The sequence below is a fragment of the Talpa europaea genome, assembly GCF_964194135.1.
Source record: "Talpa europaea genome assembly, chromosome: 4".
In the NCBI taxonomy this organism is placed as follows: domain Eukaryota; kingdom Metazoa; phylum Chordata; class Mammalia; order Eulipotyphla; family Talpidae; genus Talpa; species Talpa europaea.
This window is the reverse complement of record NC_140070.1, coordinates 32,235,108-32,262,358: the sequence shown is the minus strand read 5'-3', so window position 1 is coordinate 32,262,358 and position 27,251 is coordinate 32,235,108. Positions and strand designations below refer to the sequence as shown.

At 35.2% G+C, this 27,251-nt stretch overlaps 1 protein-coding gene across 1 annotated transcript in view; it reads right to left on the bottom strand.

The window, feature by feature from the left end:
• ZMAT4 (zinc finger matrin-type 4) overlaps positions 1-27,251 on the bottom strand; it is a gene marked incomplete at both ends in the record, with an annotated part of 215,381 nt that overhangs the window by 46,463 nt on the left and 141,667 nt on the right. The window lies entirely within an intron of this gene.

Genomic DNA, 27,251 nt, shown 5'->3' with positions numbered 1-27,251 from the left:
CCTGAGTAGCCATAAACAAAGCACATCTGTACCAAATGGCCCACAGTCATAGCACATGAGCATTAAAGAATATAGGTACTCAAAAAATAGTCACCTGGGCTATCAAAGACAAAGAACAGGGAAAAAAAATAAACATTTGGTCATTCCAATTATCATGATGTGGGGCTTTACAATCCATATGAATTTCCAGAAGACTAAGGAAATCAACTACTTTCCTTTGTCGGCTGTCAAAATTTCCACTTTTAACCAAATGGGATCATCCCTATAAACTCAGTTAATTCCATTTAGTAACAAAATAAAAGACTTTTCTTCCAAACCTTATACTCTAATATGTTCTTCCTTGTGAGAGAAACCTGACAGTATATTTCAGCTTCTGTCCTGGAAAAGCTGTTAGCAGAGAGCTAATAATATTATTTCTATTTCCTTTACTAATGCTAATCTGAGTTAAGACAAATGGGGTGGAGACAATGTTTATAATAGACTATCAGATTTAGAGCAAGAGCATTGCTGTACATATGTTCACAAGGGGTAAACAACATTTCCTTTCTGGTAGTTCTGGAAACCTTACATCCAGGACTTATTTCATGAGAGCAAAATGACTGTCCTAGTTTCCCCAAAAGATATTAAAGTTTTCTCCAGGTAAAAAGGGGTGTGGGTGTGTTATGCCAAACCTTATCCACTTGTCTTGGTTTTACTGCTTTTGTGAATGTGGAGCTGTCATTGTGAAAGTGTAGAAGTTTTAGAATTTACTTGGAAATACCTTTGAGACCATGCTCTAGCCTTAGCCATGAGGTGCAGGTGTAAATTCTTGGCAGCTTTAGAATTTCTGTCCATTTCTTCATGGCTGGTTTCCCAGTCTGTTGAACCAAGCATATGCCCACACATTAGATAAAAACTCATCTTGAGCAGTTCAGAAGCTGTACTCTGCCTTCTGTTTCCAATTGGAAATGAAAAACAAAGGAGGTCAGGAACTCTGTCTTGTGAGTAACAATAGACAGGTTATATTAGCTATTCACTCCTTCTCCCCACTATGAAGGAGATGGCTCACATACTAAAGGACATTCTGTCCACAAAAATAAATATGTATATTTAACACTTGGGAAAGCATAGTCCTTTGGCAATGCCAGTGACCACTTTATCTTTGAGACTAGCATCCTCAGGCTCATTTATTGACTCACTAAATGAATACTTTCTTAGTGAATTTCCAGAAACTAAGGAAATCAACTACTTTCCTCTCTCAGCTGCCCATATTTCCACTTTTGACCAAATAGGATCACCCCTATAAACTCAGTTAATGCCATTTAGTAACAAATATCAAGCAACAGGGTTAAGTTTTGATAATACAGTAATGGAACAAAGGTACAAAGTCCCTATTATTCCCTCACAGTCTAAAGGGAAAAGATGTGAAAAGGTGATGGCTGACATTGTGATGAGTGTTGCAATAGGAAACCACAGTGTAGGATCCTGTGGGGAAACCTAAGAAGGGAGTCTAGTCTGGAAGCACTTTAGAAAGATGCCTGGAAGATGCTCATCTAGGGAGAGAATCTACCCAATAAAGTGTGTGTGCGCGCACACGCACATGTGCTAAAAGACAGGAGTAAAGGTAGTGTTCCAGGAATAGAACTATACAAAGACTCATAAGAAAAAAAAATGATTTCAGTATGGATAGAGAGTAAACTGAGGTTGAGAGTTTTTAGAAGTGATGTTGGAGAGGAAAATGGGAACCAGATACCACAATCCTTTCCAATAATATTAAGTTTAAACTTTCTCCTGAGGGCAATACTGAGATTATGAAGGTTTTTAACCAGGGTAATTTCCTAATGAGATCTGTATTTTATAAAAATCTCCCTATTTGCCAAATGGGAAATAGATTAAAGAGCAAAACCATTTAGGAGACTCTTATGGTAGAGGAATGATGATCCAAAGGGCATAGACTGAATTTTAAAAGAAAAAAAAATTTTGAAATAGAAAAAAATTTTACTAGATCAATAAAAGGGAGGAAAAAAAAATGAGAATAAGCAAAGAATTTAGCACCCAGATCTTGGTTTCACATGCCATTCTGGGGTGGGAGGAAAAAAGAACCAGGACACCTTTCATCAATGGCTGATTCTAAGATTAAGGCAAGGAATGAACAAAATTAACCTGAAACATCTTGTTGTATAAGAAAGTAAGGGAGAGCAAGCAAACCAATCCCCCCCACAATAATGGGAGTTTATCAAAGGGATATAGGCATTAAAAAGTGTTTAAAGTTTAAATCTAGAACAACAAAATGGAGTACAAATGAGTTATAATCAAAAATATTAAAAAAGTAAATCCATGAGGTAATACTGATATAATTATTGAATAAACAAGGAAAATAGACAAATCTCCCAAACAGAATTCCAAATAATTTATATAGATGGTTCACTCTGAAGAAGGTAGAAAATCAATCCTCACTCTTTAAGTGTGGGCTGTGTATAGTGATTATCTTCCAAAGAGTACAGTGTGATCATAATGTTATGGATCAAGTGTCAAGGTTAATTATTACCAATACTTATCCATCATAATTGCAGTATGTATGCTTGATATATGTTGAGGATAACAGTCTACCATGGTGTCACCTAACTTTACTAAGTAAACAGTATTTGAAGGGACACAAGGCTTGAGGGACAGTCATGAGATAATGAATATTGTGTTTAAGAGACTTTAAGAGATTAGAGAAATGAATGTATACAGTCAGAAAGAAAAAAACAGGAAATTTAGTTCTATTATAGTAAGGGTCTTAATTTAAATTAAAAAAATCAATAAAAAATGAACTTCATATCCAGTCATATTCTTGCTGGGGTAAAGAATTTTCTTTAGCCCAATGTATGGTTATAGAGAACCTTAAGATAAAAGTACTAAAGGAAATACCTGATTGAGATACAAGTGGTATGTTCCAAGCTTGGCAAGTAAGATTTCTAGCACTGAGTAACAATTCACACCAGGGAAATGTAGTAAATACAATGAGTGACAACTCAAGAGAGGTGCCATTTTCATAAGAAAAAAATGCATTCAAATTACCTGTGAACACCCTTAAATCATCATAAAGTATATAATGTTGCATGTATACAGTTAACTGGAGGAATACATATATAGGATGTAACAGTAATATAACAGGGTAATGTTTAAGAAATAATACACTTCTTTTACCAACAGAATCACAAATTTCTTACTGAGAGTTATTCATACCATGATAAATAATCATCCCCTCTGTACTAAATTCACACAAAGAGATAAATGTCTCCATTAAAAAAGAATAATATTTATGTCCTTACTGGTTTAGTTAGATCTTGAATTTTATCAGTTCTGAAAAGTCTGCTTTTATTTGAAGTTGTTTATACATTTATATTTAGTATAATATTGAAATGGTTAGATTTAGGACTTCATTTTTACTATAGGCTTCCTGTTCTTCACATTCATTGTTTTACTGTCCTTGCTTTCAATATTTTTCATTATTTAACTTAGACTTTTAGTATACCATTCAATTTATCTATTATCTTTTTAGCTGTACTTCTCTGTATTTTTGGTGGTTTCTCTCAGGATTTTTTTTTAAGGTTTATTTATTTATACAAGATCCGGGATACAGGCCAGATGCATGGGAGGATGAGAGGATTCACCAGAGACAGAGCGGGGAACAGAACAGGCAGACTGACGAAATCCACTGCTGAAGGGAGCAGCAGGCATGACAGGAGAGGTCTGCCGTGCCATGTTGGACCCTCACTGGCCTGCTGGAATCAAACCTGCGCTGCAGAGGCTGCAAACAGCTTCACAGTGCTGTGCTCAAATGCCTGCGCCACCAGGGAAGGCCCTCTCTCAGGAATTTTGACCATACATATACTTTAACTTTTTGTTCAATTTAGAATATTCTATCACTTCCCATAAAGTGTTAAGAATCTTACAATTCTAGTATTTATGCTATAATTCTGACTTTTATTTAATATACATATGTTTTAAAACCAAAGAAGGGTATTATGTAATGATAACATAGTAAATTCATCAAAATTTATGTAACAATCATCAACATATTATATATATGGTTAAATTATATATATATGCTTATATATATGTTTATATATATAAAAGAACTGCCAAATTATATAAAGGAAAAACTGACAGATTTGAAGACAGAGTCAAATCAAGTTTAATAATTGGAGACTTCAGTATTCTACTTTTGAACAACTGGGCAAAAGATCAACAAAGAAACTGAAGACTTAACAACACAATAAACAACATCAAACTAACAGACATATACAGAATACTCATCAACTGCAGAATATCCTTCTCAAGTGCGTATAGTCCATTCTCTCGGATAGACAATATATGAAATCATAAATATGACTCAATAAACTTAAAAGGTTTGCTAGCATGCTAAGCATATTCTCTAGCTTTAACAGAATAAATTTAGAAATGAATAATAAAAAGAAATATGAGAAATCCCCCCAAAATATAGAGATTAAATTATACATTCCTAAACAAACAATGGGTCAAAGGAGAAGTCAAAAGGGAGAAAAATACATTGATATAATAAAAATGCAAATATAATTATCAAAACTTTGGATGAAGCTAAAACAACATTTAAGTAGCAATTTAGAATTATGAATGCGTACATGAAAAAAAAATAAGGCCACCTGAACTTCTATATGAAGAACTATCAATAGAAAAAAGAGCAACATAAATCCAAAGAAGGTAAAGAGAAGTAGATAATAAACATTAGAGGAGAAATAAATAAAAAAGAATATAGCAAACCAAATTCTGGGTCTTTGCTTAACAATAGAATTGACAAACCTGTAGCTATTATAGGTTGACCAAGGGAAAAATTTCCATGTGTCTGGGATATTTTGGTTATTATTAGGTAAGTGGAATATGAAATGGTTTCTAACTTAATTCCTTGGATCTGTAGATATTTGTTTGGAAGTTTATCTTATCACATGCATTTAAAAAAAATTCTAAATGAAAAAAAAAGAGAGAACTCACAATTTACTAAAATCAGGAATGAAAATGAGGTCACCACTAGTGATCTGAAATTAAAAGGATTATAAGTGAATACTATACACAATTGCATACCAATAAATGACATAGTTAAATTATATTTATAGAAATAATATAGTTAAAATAGATAAATTATAGACACGAGATACCCAAGCTGACTCAAGAAAAAAAAAAAAGAGTACAATAGACCTGTAGCAAGGAAAATATTGAATTAATAATGAGTTCTACAAAAATGTAAGATATAGTATCAATGTAACATATCTTTCTAAATACTTGTAATGATTAATACATTTATACTTACATGAAGAAGAATATGACTTAACAAAATGGGTGAACTACAAAATATTGTAATACTGAAACTATAAAAATATTGAAAGAAATTGTGAAAGATCTAAATAAGTGGATAGTTATCTTGGGTTGCTGGACTGGAGGAATTTAAATAACAATATTTCTCAAATTGATCTACAAATTCAACAAAAGACCTATTAAATAAATGATGATATTTTTAGAGATATCAACAAACTGACCTTAAAGGGTAAGGGAATTAATGGTATTCAGACTAGCCAAATAGTCTTGGAAATAAGAAATGAAGTTGGAGCACTGACCTTTCTTGGTTTCAAAACTTATTTCAATGTTATAGTAATCAAGACTGTGCTGTAGAATGCTGTTTGAATAAAGACAGATAACTACATCAATGGAATAGAACTGATAGCCCATAAATAAACCCATAATTTTATGGTTAATTGATTTTCAGCAAGGTGCCAGGAGAATTCAATATGGAAGTAGTCTTTTTGAAAAATGTTGTTGGTACAACTGGATATTCACACGCAACAGAATGAAACAGGATGGGCCTCCCTGGTGGCTCAAGGGGTTAAGTACTGCAGTATGAAGCAATCTGCAGCCTCTGCAGTTCAAGTTCAATCCCTGTCTGCCCAGCTAGCAACCCACATGGCACAGCAGACCTCTATTGCCTTGCCCGCTGCTCCCCTCAGCAGTGTACTTGTCAATCTGCCTGTTTTGTTCCCCAATCTGTCTCTGGTGAATCCTCTCACCCCCTGCATCTCTGGCCTATACCCCAGCTCTTGTATGCATAAATAAATGAATCTTTTTTTTTTTTTAAAGAATGAAACAGGACTCCTACCTTAAGCCATGCACACAAATTTAATGCAAAATGGAAATCGAAAAGCTAAATTTAACAGCTAAAAGTATAAAATTCATAGAAGAAAATTTTTGTGTAAATCTTATGACATTTGGATTAGACAGTGTTTCCTTGTATGGTACCAAAAATGCAAACAATAAAGAAATATAAATTAAACAATCAAAATTTTCAAAGTTTGTGTTCAAAGGATAATATTAAGAAACTGAAGATAATCCATAGATGGGAGGAAAAAGTATAAATCATATTAGAGTTTAGTATTCAAACCCTACAAAGAACTCTCACAATCTAAAGATGAAAAAAAAAAACTTAAAACTTGGCAAAGGATATACATAGATATTTCTCCAAGAATACATATGAATGTCTAATAAACACAAGGAAAGATGTTTAATGTCAATAGTCATCAGGAAAAAAAAATCCATAATGGGATACCACTTCACACACACTAGGACAGTATCAAGAAGATAGACAATAATAACTGCTGGCAAGGATGTCGAGAAATTGGAATACTCATACCAGGTTGATAGGAATGCAAAATGCTGCAGCAACTTCTGAATCAGGTTTCTAGTTTCTTAAAAAGCTAAACACAGAGTTAACACATATCCAGCAATTCCACACCTAAGCACATATTCAAGAGAACTGAAAATATATATCCACAAAAAAAAAGTTTACTTGAATGTTCAAAACAATTTTATTCATAACTGTCAAGATGTGGAAACAACCCAAATGTCTATCAATCATCTAATGGCTAAACGAAAGGTGACCCACACAAAATAGCACTATTCTGCAATAAAAATGCATGATGTACAGACACCTGCTACAATGTGGATGAAAGTTAAAAATATCAAGCCATATGTCAGACACAAAAGACATATACTATGATTCCATTTATAGATGTTTAGAACTGGCAAATTCAGAGAGAGAGAATGTATATTAATGTTTGTAAAGGACTGTGATAAGGGCAGAATGGTGTGGAATCCCCAGCCCTCCTTGTTCTCAGGGTTATTGTCTTGGTGCCCAGAGTTCCTGCTGGTCAAGCTAGACTAGTCAGGCAGGAGGCATGTATGAGGAACATACTGGGAAACCAATATCTGCTGAAAACAGCAGGCAGATATGGCCAGAATAGCAAGATCAGCTAGAATTAGCTTACTTGTACAGATTAGCAGACAGTTAGGTAAGGATAGGGAACAGAGATAGTATGCTTTGAGTACTGTGAACTAGGGAGCCCCCTCGATGCTCCACCCTAGCTTTACCAGCCTATGATGCATCCCAGATAATGTACCCCCAACACAAGTAGGTTCCTCCACATACTTGTCCACTTTCTCTGAACCTGGTTCTAAATAAATATGAGATTGCCCATAGATCAGGGCTGTACCTTTTTGGTACAGTCCCTCTGGGACTATCACTAACTGGATTTTAATTTCTTTCATCCCCAGCAGTTCCAATGCAGTCGCCCTTTGAGGTGACAAATGGGCACAGGGCTTTATCAGGGTGATGACACATTGTAAAATTGACTCTATTTATGGTCGTAAACTTGTGAATACACAAACCACTAAATTGTATAACTTAAAATGGTGAATTTAATGGCTTGTAAACTGTATCTTGATATTCTAAGAGATATCAAATAGAATCATGTATTTTAAAGAAGTTAAAGAAAAAAGGTTTTTACACTAATCCACATATTTATCATTCCTGGTGATTTTTGTGTTCCTTTTTAAAGACCTGATTTCCCATCTGGTATTTCTGTATAGCCTGAAGAACTTCTTTAGCACTTTTTCCGGTGCCTGTAGATCTGTTGGCAACACATTCTTTAGTTTTTGTTTATTTGAAAATGCTTTATTATACCTCTATACTTGAAGAATATTTTCACTGGTTGACACCACTGGTTGTGTTGTTTTCCTTTCAGCACTTTGAAGAGTTTCACTGGATCTAATTTTTTTTGTTTTAATGAGAAATCAGCTATAATTTACATTGCCAATGCTATCTAGGTAATGTATTTTTTTCTCTGGTGGCTTTTAAGATTTTCTCTTTATCTTTTGTTTTCAGCAGTTTGACTATGGTAGAGGTGTGGTTTGTTTGAATGCATCCTATGTGGCGTTTATGAGCTTCTTAAATATATAAATATGTTTCTTTAACATATTTTAGAGATTTTGACATGGTCCTACATACTATTTCTATGTTGTTGTGTTTTTTTTAAATGTTTTTTCTTGTGTTCTTCAGATTAGGTAGTTTCTATTGATTTAACTACAGCTTCATGGGCGCTTTTGTCAAATCAAATTGGTATTTAAAAACACAGTCAGTGAATTTGTTAATTTGAATATTTCACTTTTCATATCTGAAATTCCCACAACATTTTTTCATTTCTATTATTGATTAAATATTTTATTTTCTATCTCACTGTAAGTATATTTTCCTTTCTGTTACCAGGCATATTCATTAGCTCATTCATCTCACTATCAGTTTTCATTGATTGCTTTTCCTCTTGAGCATGGATCAAATTTTCCCGGTTCTTCATATGGAGGTATATTAATTTACTGTTGCATCTGGACATTATGAACTGATACTTTGTGTAAACTCTGGACTCTATTATATCCCTCTAAAGAATACTGATTTGGGAGCCTCCCTGGTGGCGCAAGGGGTTAAGCACTGCACTATGAAGCAATCCGCAGCCTCTGCAGCACAAGTTCAATCCCCGGCCAGCCAGGGAGCAACCCACATGGTGCAGCAGACCTCTCCTGACTCGCCCGCTACTCCCCTCAGCAGTGTACTTCGGTCAATCTGCCTGTTCTGTTCCCCAATGTCTCTGGTGAATCCTTTCACCCCCCGCATCTCTGGCCTGTACTCCAGCTCTTGTATGATAAATAAATCTTAAAAAAATAAAAATAAAGAATACTGATTTTGAAAGTAGGCAGTGAACTTAGCTAAACTCAAACTGCAAACTCTGTCTCCCTAGTGTTGTAAATGTGTTGGGGTGGGGACAGCAGGTGAAATTTCTGCTCAGTGTTTTTAGCCTCAGCTCAGCTATTTGGAGTTGATCTCATGTCATTTAGACATCTGAAATAAATTTGGACACAGTATATAAACAATATATATAAACAATTTGAAACCTTCCCTCGGTAGCTTCTTTTTCCCCTTGAATTTTCCTTTCACTTTCTAGTACTGTGGTCTCTCAAAACTTCTTCCTCTGGCTCTTCAAGCAAGTTAAGACTGTAGGGTTTTATCTGAATTTTAGTCAAACAACTTGTGGCTGATTAGGTTTACAGGAACCATAAAATTAGGTAAGTCACTCAAGTTTGTTTCATTTTTCTAAGTATTCACTCCTGTCAAGTTCCTGCTTATTTTTGACTGTTTTACATTGCCTTCAAGTGGATGAATTATGTCCATAGCCTATAATACTGTCAAGAAGAGGACTAATTTCATAGGAACAATTCTGCCATCATGATCAGCAATAATGTATGTATATGTGAGTACAGGTGTGTGTGGAGGTATGTTGCAGAGACCAGCGAACACTGACTAATGAAGAACTTTCATGTCTGAGAGCTTGAAAATAGGACACTTAGAGATGTACACTTGAAACAGAGAGTGCTGAGGAACAGAGACGAGATGAGGAAGTAAGAAAGAAGCTGGCATTGACCTTTGGGGGTTAACAACAAGTTCTCAGGTTTGAAGGGAAGAAGTTGAGGTGTCTCCACTTTTCTCTTGTGTTGGTTTGCTTAGGACTGCAAGTTGAGATATGGTTTCTTTAGACACAGCCAAATTATAATAAAAGGCTTTTTTCTATGATCATATATCAGAATTGAGTCCTTACATTGTTCCTGAACTGCAGAAGTCCACAGGTGTTCAAAAAGAGTAAGGAGGGGGACAAAATAAAACTCTTCCTATGGTCCCAAGTTCTGCCCATCATTAAGACTGAACTCAGACGATTTGATACACCAATTTCTATTCTGGAGGTGCAGCTGTCCATATTCCAAGCACATGGACAGTAAAGTTCCCAAGGTGATTCAGACCAACTAGATGGAAACTAGACTAGAAGAGACGAGAATGACATAGTCTAACAACTTCATTTTATACAGGGGAAACTGAGGTCCAAAGAGGTGAAATGACTCATCAAGTTACCACAGCTAGTTAGTAACTGAAACAGGAATCCACACTAGGGTTTCTGACTCTGCTGAGTCCACTATACGAACCTTAAGGCTCACCAGGACTTTGTGAAATCACAGGGCCCCTCAAAAGCATTCAGATTGAGCAGTAGAATCCTCTCTTTCACATATAATGGCAAAAGAAATCAAGACTCTTATTTACAAAACAGCAGTGCTTGATAACTCATTTCAAATCATTTAACAGTTTGCCAGCTGGTATCTGTGAAAAGCTATGCTACCACTTCACTGGTCCATTAGCTATTTCAGTAAATGTATCATTATTTGTCACATTTTGTAAAAATAGATTCCAAATTCAAGATATGGCATATTTTCGTACATTATTCAGGTCTAAGAACCCACTTAGCTAATGTAGGCATCATGCATACCTTCCAAATAAAAGATCTGTTGTGGTAAATAACATTTCTATTGGCAGCACACCACCAGCCTCCACATTTCTAAAGAAATCTTTAGCTTCATTGTTGTATATTTTTGAGTCAAATTTGTTTTTCCAAGATTTTAGAAGAAATTTTCCTATTTCTTACAGTAAAGACATGTAAATCACTTGAGGATGTTAAACACAGCCTTTAAATGATAAAATGTTTGCATTACCTACTGGCTTAGAAGTTTCCTGAAAGCGAGAACCATGCCTTGCTGTTGCCCTCCCAGCATTGAGTATGATCTCTATAAAAAAAATAATCACCTAGTAAGTATTTGTTGAATGGTCATTGGATGAATAAATAAAGAGATCTTTCTTTCAGGTGACTATGAAAGCCAAGCAACTATAGGATTAGAGTCTCCATTTTTATGTAGCAATTTTGGTGCTGGGCATACAGCCATATAAAGGTTCCAGACACAATTTATCAGGATGCCTGCTGTTTCCTCCCTTGCCTCGGCCTCCACTATAAAATCCCCATTTTCTTGGGGAAACATTTACATGAGATGGTAACTGCCAAGAGCAGAATGTGTTTGAAAAATAGATCAAAAGTATAGAAAGGACTGCACTTCTATTTGCTTCTTTCCCCTATCTCTATGCATTTATACACACAAAACACACTAGAGATCTTCAGGTTAAAAGCTTTTCACAGTAATTCACTTGCCAGAGAAATCACAATACTGTGGACTTTTTGAAGGGGTGAGCACATCTTTTATAATCCAGGTCAAGGTCATCTATATATCCCAGGGTTTATCACAATGCCAATTACTATTCAAAGGTAGGTAGCAAGCAAATGGATGAGAAGCTATGTTGTAGTTAGAATAAACCTAACATTTGTTTCATACATCTTAATTTCAGTTCACAATCAACTTTGAAGTATCCTATGTACTGTAGAAAATTAGATTTCTCTGTAGCAGCTTTAAAATAAAAACAGTGTAACCACTTTTTTTTTACCATGTACTTAAAGCTATAATTTTAGAAACAAAAATTTCTCATTTGTTGTAGGACAGGTTTTCCCTGATTTTGCATCCTATTATAAGCATCCCTTATTTTGTCAAATGAATGCCTGAGACCAACAAAGTCCACAACTATTTAAGAGCCAACATAATGGACATATGTTCTTTGATTCTTAGGAAAACACTGTGTTGAGCTCTTGCAGAATATGATCCTTGTTCTTGAGCTTAAACTAGCAACTGATACCGTCAATCAATACAAATGAAGGGCCTTAGAGCACTAAGTAGAAAATACAAACTGTTTAGCAGCTTCGTATTTTATTGATAACAGCCTCAATGTAGCCAAAATTGGCAACCTAAGAACCGGTGAGTGACCTGGATTTGGGTGGCTATGTTTTGATGTTGCTTTGGCCCTTTTTTAGGTCAACATCTCACAACCAAGGACACTGATTCCATATATCACAGGACTGTTTCCAATGCATTAGTCAACTCTGAAATTAGCAATCCAAGTAGGTTTCTAGCTCTCTACTTAATGAGTTTGCCCACAATGCATACAGAGAGGCAGAATGATTCCATTTTAAAAGACAAGCTCATCTTTTTTGGAAGCTAGTCAGTGATGATGAAGAGTTAACCAAGTTTCTTTAGACAGTGTCCCATTTATTAGCTTCATTAATAACAATAATGAGCAAAAATCTCTTGCAGCTGAAGAAAGGAATTGCCCTACAGGATGTAAATAGACTACTGTGAGTGTTCATCAACTGCATTTCTTGTTGGACTTGAGATTGAACAGAAATTTAAGTTATTACTCATATTACACATTAAATTTATATTTGCTTATTAGTGTTCCCAAGGCTTTGCCAAGGTGTCTTTGAAAATTCCAGTGCTCTGGCTTCATTTTGTTTTGCTGATGGGAAAAATATGCTGAATAATGCGAACAGAAATACATCTTTCACATGTTCCACTTCTCCCTGCCCCCCACCAAACCTATATTTTTCCAGGTCACCCTGTAGACCTTACATTCATTCTATCAGACCTCCTGGCTTTCTGAATCTCTCCACTCCAAATGTACTTCAACACAGTAATCCTCTCAAAATGCATATTAGATTCATCTTCCTACTAAAAAAAAAAAAAGTGGCTATCAAAGTTCAGCTTTGCCTGACATGCAAGGCTGTTTATAATTTGGTTCTAATCTATCTTCCCAGCTTTAGTTCACCTACATGGCTAATACCACTGTACTGATTGCTAATGGCTCACACATTCCCATTCTCCACGTTTTAGTCAAGATGAGTTCTCTGCTCTAAAGAATGTGGTTGCCAATTTCCATATGTTCTGCTGCTAACTCCAAATTGGAAGGTACTTTTTTACTATTCTCAATTCCCAAATCAGTGTGCAGAGCAGGCTCCTAAGTTCCTATTTTTTTCATATTTTGTGTCCTGCTACTTCAATAAAGATATCCTCTTGCTTAATTCTCCTTTCCCAGACTTTAAACCCTTTGAGAGTAAAGTCAAAAGCATTTCCACATTCTCTACACCTTCAGGTATAGAGCATGGAACATAATAAATACATGTAAGTGTGAGTGATTGGATGGATAGATGTATGAATGAATGAAAATGATCTCTTCGATATCACACTATTTTCTCACTCCAATAATATGACAGGAACATGAGACATTTAAGTAGTTTAATTATCTAACCCAAATTGTGGGCTCTGAAGATCAGAGAGAGTCTATATGCAACAGCTGAGGTGTCAAAACACATTAAAAATAATAATGCAAAAATAACCAGGTGTAATCTAAGCTGAGTATTTTCTTCTGGCACCTCTTTCCCTACCATTCAATTTAGAATTGTGTTCTATTATTACCATATCTGCTTACAGCTCCTATTTGCTGCTGATTTCTAACTACATAAAATACATACAGCTTTCAGAGACTGAAAATATTAATATAAAGTGAACTAATTCTTTTGTTTTAATTTAGTAAATATAATAAAAGCACAGCTTACTTGACACAGTAATTTTATTATCAAGTATTCAGCACTGGGAAATGATGAATCATCCATTTAAGACCTATCATTTTGACTGCATCATAGAAATTAGAGAATGTGCAGTGTAGTCTTTGCATTGGTTATCGGAATGAGACCACTCAAACCACGAGCCATTCATTCAGGATCTTTTATCAACCATACAATGTTGTGGATACTCTGGGTGATACAAAGAATAAAACAAAGTTTGGTATCAAGAAACTTTGACAGACCAAGAACTGGGTTAAATATATTATGGCTGATAACATTAAGTACCTAGCACTGGAATTCATGCTTCAGAAAAAGGTGGACAGCATCTGGATTCAGGGCACGGCTAGTGAAGAACAAAGGGTGGACCGACCCTCCCTCCATATAAAAGGGGCAGTGTCAACAGACTCTGGAGAAACAACATATCTACCAAGTCCTAGTGAATTTCATATTCAGTGATGTTTTTTTTCCTCTCATTTTGTTCCCTTATCTGCCCAAGACAATGGCTTTCTTTAAAGCTGGCATAATTTCTCAGGGATTAAATTAATAGTCTCCTAACACATCTCTCTGCCTCCTATCTAGCTCCTTTCTAATCCAACCTCCACATTCTTGCATGTGTGGGCATTTCTCAAAAACACAAATATCATTATGTAATTTTCCTACCAGAAATCTTTAGATCTGCCTTCAAGGTTAAATGGAAGCACAACCACCAAGATCTGATTCTTTATTTCTGTAGCTGCTTCCCCTGTTACATCCAAACCTGGCCTTAAGCTCCACACAGCTCCTTTCAAGGACTCAGCTGTAGCCTGCCCCTGTGCCTTTGCCTACAGCTTCATCCCACTCAGCTTCCTAATCTGGATACTCTCCAGTTGTTTTCATGGCTTGCCTGATACCTCTGATCACAAAATCTGGGCGACCCACTTCTCTATTCCCACAGCCACCTTGACATCTCCAAACTCGAGCTGTCTGGCTCTTTTATTTGCCCAATTAGATGAGTTTAATCAGGGTCCCAAATCCTCTGTTCTGGTAAGAAAATTTGAATGAACAGTTGTAGGTCCATTTTCTCTGAATAAACTCTCCCTCTCCCTAAATTTCTGAATGCAACTAGTGTTTTCCCTTTTACCACTCCTGCTATTCTGCAGGAGTCAACATGTTATATTCTTGAGTTTGATTTCCTCCTCTATTCAATAATTGTCATGAAATTTCTATTCTCCTTGAGAAATTTCTGTCCTCCTATCCAACCACTGCCAACACTATTAAAGAGATCTAAATCACTTGTTCTTGTCCTTCAGTACTGAAGGCATCCCAGGTTTTTGCTTTGATCCTGCCAACCATGAATGAATTCTAGCTCCCTTACTGGAACATTCTGCTACCCAAAAAATCTGCTACCAGTTTGAGAAATGTGGCCCTGAATGAAGAAATTACATAATAGGTGAATTCTGTTCTGGATTCCACAAACAGGACCAGCTTTTGGACAGAGAGGAGGGCAAGTAACACAGAATGGAAATGTAGAGAAAATGCAGAGCATTTGGAATCACAAGTAAGAGGGGATGAGACTTAGGTGCACTGAGAATAAATCAAAATGTCTTACAATGACTTATTAGGATCTATGCAATGTGACTATCAAAAATCTGCCTCACTTACTACCCCTCTTATTATCTGCAGGTAGTCTGCCTTCCATTAGTCCTCAAATATGCCAACTTCATCCTTCAACTGGGTGTTTGCAACTCTGCTTGAAAAGAGCAGGTGCCATCTGTCTGGATACTTCCTCTCTTTCAGGTCATGGTGCAAAAGGTCAGCTTCTCTGAAAGGTTGTCACTGACCATGGCATTTAAAGGAATCAACCTCACATCTCATTATCACACCACTCCACTTCTTTCCCTTTAGCACTTGTCACAAGCTAAAAATTATTTGCTTCTTTATGTCCCATCTTCTTCTCAAGATAGGAGCTTTCTGTCATTCACCATAGCTTTGCCAACACTTTGTGCCTAGTACACAGTACTTCAGTACTAGTGGAATGAATAGAAAACAAGAAATGAAGAAAGAAAGAAATGGGTCGGAGAAGAAATAAGTAAAATTAACAAGTTTTTTTCCCTAAAACCTTGACCTCATGTCACCTGAGCAGAACTTCCACTTCCATCATTTCACATGAAGATTGGAAGCCTACAATCAAGCTGTTAACTCCAATTTATTTGGTTAACTACTAAGGATACATGATTGTTGGACAGAGACAGGAATGTTTAGAAATCACTTGGAATTCTCAGGCAACCTTCAGAGGGGAAAACATACTCTGTCCCTGCCGTCCCATCTACCCAAGTCCAAGTCTTGGGTGTTGCACATCAATAAAATTATACTCTGTTGGCTTGGTTCTAGAGATGATAGACAGAAGTCTTTGCTAGATTTTGGTTAAAAAACAAATCCTTGATTTGATGGGCTTGTTTACTATATTAATTCCTCCTATGGGTGAGATGCTTTACACTTTAAATATGGCAAGGGTGTGGCTGCACAGTATTTGCCATACAGATTAGCTGCCCACCTGATTTCTGACTAATTATGGTGGCTTTAAAAGCCCCGCCCTCAGGCCTATCCTAGTGGTGCAGGTGGTTGAGCACAGAGCTGTGAAGTTCTCCGCAGCCTCTGCAACCCGGGTTCAATCCCGGCCGCCCTGGCACTGCAGACCTTTCCTGTCTCACCCACTGCTCCCCTCAGCAGTGTATGTCAGTCAGTCTGCCTGTTCTGCTCCCTACTTAGTCTCTGGTGAATCCTCTCACCCCCACACCTCTGGCCTGTACCCCAGCTTTTGTATTCATAAATAAATAAATCCCTAAAAAAAAAAACTTTTCATATTGAAACCTGGAGTGGCTTTCCTCCCATTGGCCTTGAAGCAGATGCAGTGTCCAAGTCCCTCTGCATAGGCAACTTGGGTCAGGCCAAGATTAAGTGGAAAAGATATGAGGCAGCCAGCCCACTCACTGCCACCCAAATGCTCATGACAGAAATAATTCAAAAGCAAAAACCTTTCATTCCAGTGGTGTGATCATTTCTGAGTTAAGTCTTTTCATTCTGATTCACATACTACTTTATGATTTGAAGTCCTAGATAAGCTTCTTGTATCCCCTGAAATTAATCCCTGTTCCCACTAATAAAAGCAGAAACTGTATTATCCAGGGAGTTATAAATTCTAGTGGCCTCCTTAGGAGTATGTTTTCTTTTCACAGAACTTTGCTTCTCAATCCCAAGCTCCTGTGAAGAATGAATATGAATTCTTTGCTGTTCTATAGTCACTTCTGCTGGGATAGAATCATGAATGTGGGGAAAACTCCTTTATTAAAGATATAAAATGCACTTTGCAAATAATTCATTTCCAGAAATAGGAGTGTTGACTATATCCACTCCATACTTGAGTTCAAAGCAAATTCTACACATTTAAAAATACATTTCCCCAAACTCAATTGTTTTTAAGCAAAAGAGTTCACTATTCAGAGTTCTAGTCAGGCAATGATGAGCCACTGGAAATACGTACACCCATAATAAAAAGTTGTGAATCCAACTGTAACTTAGGGGGAGAGAGGCACTTTACTTCTCTAGGCTCCAGATGTTTGGTATTCTTTCTAGCACTATCAGTTTATGCTGTTCAGAAAAAAATATTAAATTTTCCAATGAATTATTTTTTCATATGAGAATTATGCAAGAATAATCTAGTTTCCTCTGAAACAATGAAATAAGTCTGCATTTTTTTCCTAAAACTTTTAAAAGGATAAATGATAAAGATCTTCAAAATGAATATTCTATCTCTACCTAGCCATAATTTTGTAATTTATACTGCCACTGTTTCTAAGTAAGAAGCTATCTTATATCTGTGTTGTATGCTGGCAAGAAGAATTTAAACTATAAAGAAAACCTCTAAAGTATTTTTTACCATTGAATTTTATAGTTCCATAATTCAATGACATTATTTTGTACATTAGACTCAATTTTCAGAAAGAAGCAATGATTTTCTTATTAAATTAAATTTTTGAAGGCAGGTGTCATCTGTTTCTGGAACAAATAATGCTAAGGTTGAGTCAGGAACCAGGTTATGCATATAAATAACTATTTAAGTCAATTCTATTAAAAATTCTTTATTAATCTACAAGAATATTTTCCTTTCTAAAACTTGCCACTTGAAGCAAAGGAAGATGAAAATGGTAACATAGTTCAATAAAAAACCCCATGATGAATTCTGGCAAGATAAGAATTTTAAAGACATTAGGCACGCCTTTTTCTGACAAATGGAGCAAAATAACATACAGATAAAGACAGCAATCCATGAAAAAAAGAAAAATCAGATAACTGGAGGGTCAGCATTTCCATGGAGAAAAGTGACAATGTTAGAGATGGTAGGAAAGACAGTAACAATTTCTTCTGGAATGTCACTGGGGCAGGTGATAGAATTAAAGAACTAGAGCACAGAGCAGTAGAAAATACACAAACAGAATCAGATCAGCAAAAAAAGAAAAAAATAACAAAAACAGCACAACAGCCTTAAGATATAACACAGAGGCCTCCCTGGTGAAGCAAGGGGTTAAGCACCGCACTATGAAGGAATCCACAGCCTCTGCAGCACGAGTTTGAGTTCCATCCCCAGCTGGCCAGGGAGCAACCCACATGACGCAGCAGACTTCTGTCTCACACGCTGCTCCCCTTAGCAGTGTGCTTCAGTCAGTCTGCCTGTTCTGTTCCCCACTCTGTCTCTGGTGGATCCTCTCACCTGTCGCATCTCTGGCCTGTACCCCAGCTCTTGCATGCATAAATAAATAAATCTTTAAAAAAAAGTTATCTCTAAAAAATATAACACAGAGAGAAACAACATATACATCATAAAGAAAAGAGTGAAGAAATGGGAGAAACCTTATTTGAAGAGATGATAGGTGATAATTTGGGAAAAGAAATAATCTGATTCTGAAAACTGAAAAAGTTCCAAACAAAACACAAACAGACAGAGGAAAGATGTATTATAATTAAAGTGGGAAAGCGAACAATAAGGTGAAAATACCAAAATATCTAAAGAATAACAAATTATCTATAAAAGAATCTATATAATATTATCTGTGGATTTCTTTGCAGAAAGCTTTAAGCCCAGAGGGAATAACATTATATATTTAAGATGCTAAAAGAATTTTCTCTTTTTTAAAGATTTATTTATTTATTTATTTGTTTATTTATTTATTTATACAAGAACTGGGGTACAGACCAGATACACGGGAGGGTGAGAGAATTCACCAGAGACAGAGTGGGGGACAGAACAGGCAGACTGACGAAATGCACTGCTGAGGGGAGCAGCGGGCGAGACAGGAGATGTCTGCAGCGCCATGTGGGACCCTCGCCGGCTGGCCGGGATCCAACAGGCGCTGCAGAGAGCTTCACAGCCCTGTGCTCAATGGCCTGCGCCACCAGGGGAGGCCCAAGAAAAGAATTTTCAACCAAGAATACCTTGCCCTGATATCAGAATAGAAAGACTGATAGAGTTTTACAAATAAACAAAAATTAAAGGAATTCATCACCAATAAATTGATGCTGTAGGAGATACTAAAGGGATTCCCATAAAAAGAAAAAAAAAATCCTATCTAAAAGCAGGAAGCCACCAAAAAAACACAGCATGAGTGGTGAGGAAGGAGAGTAAAAATGTAGACCATTACAACAATAGGTTTGATCAATCTATCAAATAGGTTATAACTATAGAACCCTACACATAAACCTCATAACCTTAAAACAAAAATACATAAAAGAAACATGTAAAAAAATAGAAAAGAAATTCAAATATAACACAAAAGGAAGATGTTAATGCAAAAAAGAAATCAAAATATCAAAAACAAAGTACAAAATATCAAAATAATAAATAATAAAAATCACAGCAAATAATTATATTTCAATAATTACCATAAATTTTAATGGTCTGAATTCATACAATGGGAGAATAAATAAAAAAAGAAAAATCAACTTATACTTCTTCAAGGAAATTCATCTTAGCTCAAAGTAAAAGGTTGGAAGACAATCCTACAAAAGGCATGTACAACCAAACATAAATCAGATAAAATATAAGCTAAAAAAAGGTAATAAGAGACAGAAATGGACATTATAATGATTAAGGGTTTAATACAAAAAGATATAGCACATTAATATGTACAAATCAAATGATCAAGCATCAAAATACATAAGATTATTAACACAATTAGAATGACATAATATGAGATTTTAACAGCCCACTTACAATCATGGACAATCATGGACATAACAACCAGAGAGAGGATAAATAAGGGAAGGATAGCCTTAAAAGGATGAATTAGACCAGATGGACTTAATAGACATTTGTAGAACATTCTACTAAAATACAGAAGAATAAAGATTTTTTTCAAAGGCACATGGAACATTTTCAAGGATAGACCGTATGTTGGGATATAAAACAATTGTCAATAAACTTAGGAAGATTGAACTCATACCAAGTATTTTTTTTTCTGATCATAATGCTATAAACTAGAAATCAATCACAAGAAGAAAACTGAAAAAATTTAAATGTGGAAATTAAACATGTTTCTCAATAACCATTTGATCAATGAGGAAGTTGAAGCAAACATTATAAAATACTTGGAAACAACTTAAAATAAAGATACAATTTATCAGGACCTATGGGATGCAGGAAAAAAAAAAATACCTACATCAAGAAACAAGAAAAATCTCAGAGTTTAACCTCATACCTAAAACAATCTATAAAAAGAATAAGGCCAAAACATAACTGACAAAACTCTAGCAAGTTTCACAAAGCTAAGAAGACAATTCTAGTAAATAGAATAAGAATTGAGAGAGGATAAAATATAATAGATACCAAAGAAATACAAAGGATCATAAGAAATTACTATGAACAATTATACAGCAATGCTATAAGCTTGAAGAAACAGATGTGCTCTTAGAACTATACAACTTATCAACCTGAACCAAGAAGATAATAGAAAATTTAAATAAACTAATCATAATTATGAAAATTGAAATAGTAATTGAAAATCTCTTAAAAAACGAAACCCCAGAACCAAATGAGTTTAATAGTAGATAGTTATGCCTATTCTTCTCAAACACTTCCCAAAAACTGAAGAAGAGGGAACACTTCCAAACATATTCTATGAGGCCAGCACTACCTTGGCACCCAAATCCAGAAAAGGATATCACAAAAACTGAAAATTATAGACCAATATCTTTGAAAAAACACAAATCCAAAAATTCTTAACAGAATACTAGAAAATAAAATTCAATTATGCATTAAAAGGATCACACAATATGATCTAGTGGGATTTATTTCAGGGATGCAAGGATGGTTCAAAATATGCAAATCCATTAATGTAAAATGCTACATCAACAAAAGGAAAACAAAAATCACATGATTACGTAAATAAATGCAGAGAAAGCATTTGACAAGATTGATCAGTCATTTATGATAAAATCTCTTAGCAAAAAGTGGATAGAAGCATACTTCAACATAATAAAGGCCATATGCTACAAACTCACAGTTAATATCCTACTTAATGAAGAAAAACTGAAAGCTGTTTAAGATCAGGAATAAGACAAAGTCATCAACTCACAACTTCTGTTCAATTAATCACAGCCAGGGTAATTAAACCACAACAAGAAATAAAAGGTATCATATCAGTAAGAAAGTAAGAATTAAATCTATCATTTCTTGCAGATGATATGGTAATCTAAATATAGAAATTCCTAAAGATGCCACAAAACTATTAAAAACAAATGAATATGCGGGCCTCCCCGGTGGCGCAGCAGTTGAGCGCTGGGCTGCAAAGCTGCCCGCAGCCTCTGTGGCACCGGTTCAATCCCCGGCTGCTCCCCGGCCACCGGAGGAGGGTCCCACATGGCGCGCAGACCTCTCCTGCCGCCCGCTGCTCCCCTCGGCAGTGTACTTCAGTCCTTCTGCCTGTTCTGCTCCCTGCTCTGGTGAATTCTCTCACCCTCCCGCGCTTCTGACTGTACCCAGTGCGTGTATAAACAAACAAACAAACAAACAAATAAATAAAACATGCCTCTATTAAAAAAAAAATGAATATGGTAAAGTGGGAGGTAAAAAAAAAAAACCTACCTACAAAAATGTTACATTCCTATTTGCAAATAACAAATGAGAAGCAAAAGAAATTAAGAAAACAACCCCATAAATAATTGCATCCAAAAGAAATACATAGAAATAAAGTTTACAAAGAAAATAAATGGTCCATTCAATGAAAACTGTGAGATACTGTTAAAAGACACAGAACCAGATATAAAGAGATGGGAAGATAATCCATTTTCATGAATGGGGAAAATTAATATAGTCAACATGACCACTTTATAAAAACCATAGACAGATTCGATGTAATCCCTATCAAAATTCCAATGATATTTTACATAGAAATAGAAAAAACCTAATATTTATATGGAATCACGAAAGACTGAATGATTAAAGTATTTTGGGAAAAGGAAAATAGAGGCATATTCTCTAGCATCAAAGTACATTACAAAATGATCATAATTAAAGTAGTATGATATTGGAATAAAAATACATGCATGAATCAATGTAACAGAACTGAGAACTTATGTACAGTGAGAGAAAATATTATCAGAATAAAAAGAGATCCTACTGAATGGGTGAAGATATTTACATATCATACATCTAATAAGAGGTTAATATACTAGGTGTATAAGAACTAAATTAACTTAACAAAAAACTCAATTTAACAATAGGCAAAAGACTGACTAGTCAATTTTCAGAAAAGGACATGCACATAGTCAACATGTACATTAATGATTTTTTTATTAGAAAAAATGCAAATCAAAGCCATAAGATATCATATCACACCTGTGAGAACACCTTACATCAAAAAGACCACTAACAAGTGTGGGCAATGGTGTAGCAAAAAAGGAACCCTTGGATACTATTGGTGGGAAAGTGAATTGGTGCAACCATTTTGGAAAACAGTGTAAAGGTTCCTCACAAAACTTAGACTAGAACTACCACAGGATGAAGCAATCCCTCTTCTAATATCTATCCAAAGAATATGAAATCAATAGTTCTCAAAGTTATATGAACCACAGTCATAATTTTTCCTAGAATTTATGTAAATTCTATATCATATTTATATAGAAATAATTTACAACAGTCAAACATCTTTAGAAAGAACAAAGCTGGGGAACATGGAATAGATGATTTCAAGATTCCAGTAATGAAGAAAAATCAGTACAATGCTATACTGACATGAAAACAAAGAAATCAATGGTGGGGGCAGTACCAGGAGTTTGGGTAGTGAAGCATATATACACATAGAATTATGAAGCTGTACTCCCAGAATTTATAGGGTGTTATAAACCAATGGGAAATCATAAAAGTTCATTAAAAAAAAAGAGAAAACAGTAAAACACAATAGATTGTACAGAAATAGAATCACATTATCAGTGAATTTTTGATAAATGTGTGCCAAGAAAATTAAATGAAGAAAACATTTTCAACAAATTTTCTGTAAGTGGATAGATGTATAAAAACAAAATGGATTTCAGCTCCTACCTTATACCATAAGCAGAAATTAATTTGAGATGTTATAATCCTACATGCAAAAGTTAAAACAATGAGATTTAAAGAAGAAAAAATTCAAGATTATCTTTACTCATGGTATAGTAAAGAATTTTTTAGATGGGACATAAAAAGCAATGATTATAAAAGAAAAAAGTAAGATAAATTACACCTCCAATTTAATAATGTCTACTTACCAGAAATTATTTAAGAAAGAAGTAGCCAAATCACAGATTAGGATAAACAGTCAGAAAGCATGTCTCTGATAACTAATTTGTATTATTATTATTATTTGAAAGCTTCCTACTTACCACTCAATAATAGAAAGACAATCAAATTTAATAATCGGCAAAAAACATGAACAGATAACTTCAAAAAGGATCATTAACTGAGAAGCACATTTAAAATAAAGGTGTCAACATCAGTCAACATGGATAAGAAAATTAAATCCATCATGAAATATACTCCTACACAAGAACGGTTAAAGATTTAAAAGACTGAAAAAAATTTTGGTGAGGATATAGAATTTATATTTTTGAGGAATATAAAATAAGCCACTACTTTGAGGGAAAAATTGGCAGTTTCTTATATACTTAAAAACACATATCACTTTGACCTGGAAATTCTACTCCTAGGTATTTACCAAGAGAAGTAAAACATATGCTGACAAAAATAAATTTATGAAAGCTTTATTCAAAACAGACCTGCAAAAATCAAAAGAAGAATGACTAGACAAATTATGGAATTTTTGTATAGTAGAATACTACTCAGCAATAGTAGTATTACTACTATTACTCTCCAACAAATTAATACAAAATACATGCTATCCAAAAGACGCTAGACACACACAAAATCCCACATATTTTCTATTCCATTCACATGAAGTTTTAGAATTATAAGAACTAATCAATGGTGAAATACAAAAAATAGTGCTTCCCTGGGGTGGGAGTTGGGATTGACTTGGGAGAGACACGGAGGGTTTGTCTGTTGGAGAAGTTATGTATCTTCATAGTGATGTGGGTCATACAGGCATTTGCATTAACTATACTGTGCACAACCTCTACATTTCATAACATGTTAACTATATATCATTTTTCAAAAATTAGATGAAAAAGATCATAATTTCTTATGAAAATTATTCTAAAAGAAACTTTTAGAAATGAAAATGACTGCTATGTTAAGAATATAGCATTTTAGTTGATTTTTTAATTTTGATTTCTCTATTCATTTGTTCAGAAACTACTATTACGTGTCTGTCACTGTTCTAGGTGTTTTGAACACATCAATGAACAAAAGAGACATAGACGTCTGCTTTAAAGGCACTAACAATACATGGGAGGTGAGGTAGAGAGAAAGACAGAAAATCAAGAAACCCATTATAACTAAGTAAATGTGGAGTGCTTAAAAACTGAGCAGTGCTAAGAGAGAAAGCCTGTGATGCTGCCATATTGTGCTCCAGCTGCTTGATGCCATTTTTTTAAGTAATAGGTATGCCTGCATTATAAATGTGTCTGATGAGCATTTTTTCTTTATTAATGATTGATAGTGCACTATAAGCATTTCAGAAATAGAGAAGTGTGTGTGTGTGTGTGTGTGTGTTAAAATATGCTGGGTTGTCATCATTGCTTTATTCCTCAAGCTTTTATGATATTTAATTCCTGAATAAATAGATATCAAGATGTCACCTGGGGTGGGTGAAAAGGTTGGTTTCAAGGACATTGTGTTCAATGCTAATCACATTTCATGTGCTACTGAGTCATAGTCACGTTGAGTTAGCAAGTCAAAGAACAGCCCTTTTTGTCTTCTGCATAAAAGACAGGCTGCTCAAATGGTACAGAATTCAGACTCCCAAGTCATTAAAATGTAGTTGTACATAAAAGATGCAACACTGATAATTCAAAATAGACAAGAAGAATGTGCTCTAGGAATAATTCTTCTACAAGTCATAATAGCTAGCACACAACATAAATAAACCCTTATTTTTCTCCTTCGGTGCCCTGCTGTGAAGGAGTCACTAAGACAACTTGTTATCTGACAGTAACAGCAAGTTTCGAGTAGATCTTTAGCTATGGAGAGACTGTTCTTGTATTTTTTAACAAGACAATCGACTGAAAACATAAGAAATCCAAAAAGCAATAGTTCTATCCAATGATTCAAAAGTCTTTGGAATAAGATTATCTAACATGTTGAAATATTAAATCCCATATTTTTATACTAGAAAACATAGACAAAATACAGTCTATCTAATATTATTTGCCTTTATTTAAATCAAGTATCTTGGATAAAACAATCTTTAATAAATCTCTATGGATGTATTAATTGACCTCCAATCTGAAATCTGTACTACATTATAGGACTCTTTTATGATAATGTGTTGATTTGCTACAGCATGTATTTCCCTGCCTCTCTGAGTATCTATCTATCTGTCTATCTATCTATCTATAGTATATGATTATATATATTATATAAAACCCTATATACATGTATGTATGTATGTATGTATGTATGGATGGATGGATGGATGGATGGGTGGATGGATGAATGGATGGTTCTGATGACCCAGAATGCCTTTTTACCTGCTGAAGTGCTAATCATGTTTCTACTTCCCATTCAAGTCTCTTTTCTTGGTGGTGTTCCCCAAATACCACAATCAGAACTGGCCTGTCCCTCTTCTCAGTTCACAAAGCAGGGTATTCTGCTTATTTGGTCTGGAATTGCACTAGGTCATTTATCCTCTTGGAGGCTCACAGCCAGGTTAGGATAATAAAATTTGTTATTCTTGTACAATAAGAATTGTACATGCAGAACCCAGTTTAAACCCAAGTCGCATTCTCAAAAATTGATTTGTAAAATTTTGTTATTGCAGCTGTTATGAATGATGATTTCCTGAACAGACCATACAGCATCTGAGGTATATATCAATAGCATCCTTTGAAGAGCTATTTTTCTGAAATAAAATGCCTCTCTCAGAAAAATACAGCCTGTGACATTGTTTCACTTTTACAGAGCCACCATCAAATTTATCAAAAATGTGGACGTGATCAAAAAATACCTAAATAACAGTTGATGATGAAATATTCCATTATGCTCTACACATTGGTAGATGGTTTCCCAAGGAACCCACAGAGCTGCCCCTCACCCTATGGTTTCCAAGTTTCTGCTCAGCAACTTCTGTGAAAACTCACATGACTCAAAGCATGCAAGTTTTCCATCAGTGGAGAAAATAACTGACAGGGGTGGGGCCAGGGGAGCCAGGGATTAACTGCACAGTTACACACAGCACCATCTCACCTCAATTCCCTAAGACATGGAAACAACCTAAGGGCCCAAAAACAGACGAGTGGATCAAAAGATGTAGTGTATATATATACACACCATGGAATACTATTCAGCAATCAAAAATACTCATGCCATTTGTAGCTTCAAGGATGGAGTCGGAAGGGCTTATACGAAGTGAAATAAGCCAGAAGGTATAAGATAAACACCACATGGTGTCACTTATATGTGGAATAGAGAGAAACCTAACAGAGGGTCAGATAAACTTGAAAACTGACCACGATCTTTGGCCTTAGAGGGGGAGAGGGAGAGGAGTGAAAACAAGGGGATAGGGGTTCACAATGGATTATGGTGAAAAGCTATGGATGCTTCAGTGGCAGGAGTGCTGTGGTGACAACACCTGAGGGGGTTAAGCCTATATTGCCAACACACTAGCATGGGTATAAAATAATGGTATTTCAGTAACAATAATCAAAAAAAAAAAAAGCCTGGGACTTGCTTTAAGCCAGTTAAGTAGATTAATGTATTACTTTGTTTAGACCAATTCTGTAGAAAGTACAAAAGTTTAAAATAACCTAATGCAACTTGGCCTTTTTATCATCTTCTCCCATATTGCTCATCCATGAAAACATTCATTAGAGAAGATGTTTAAAGATGAAGAAGAAGGTAAAAGACCTGCTTCTTGGATGGGTGGTTTT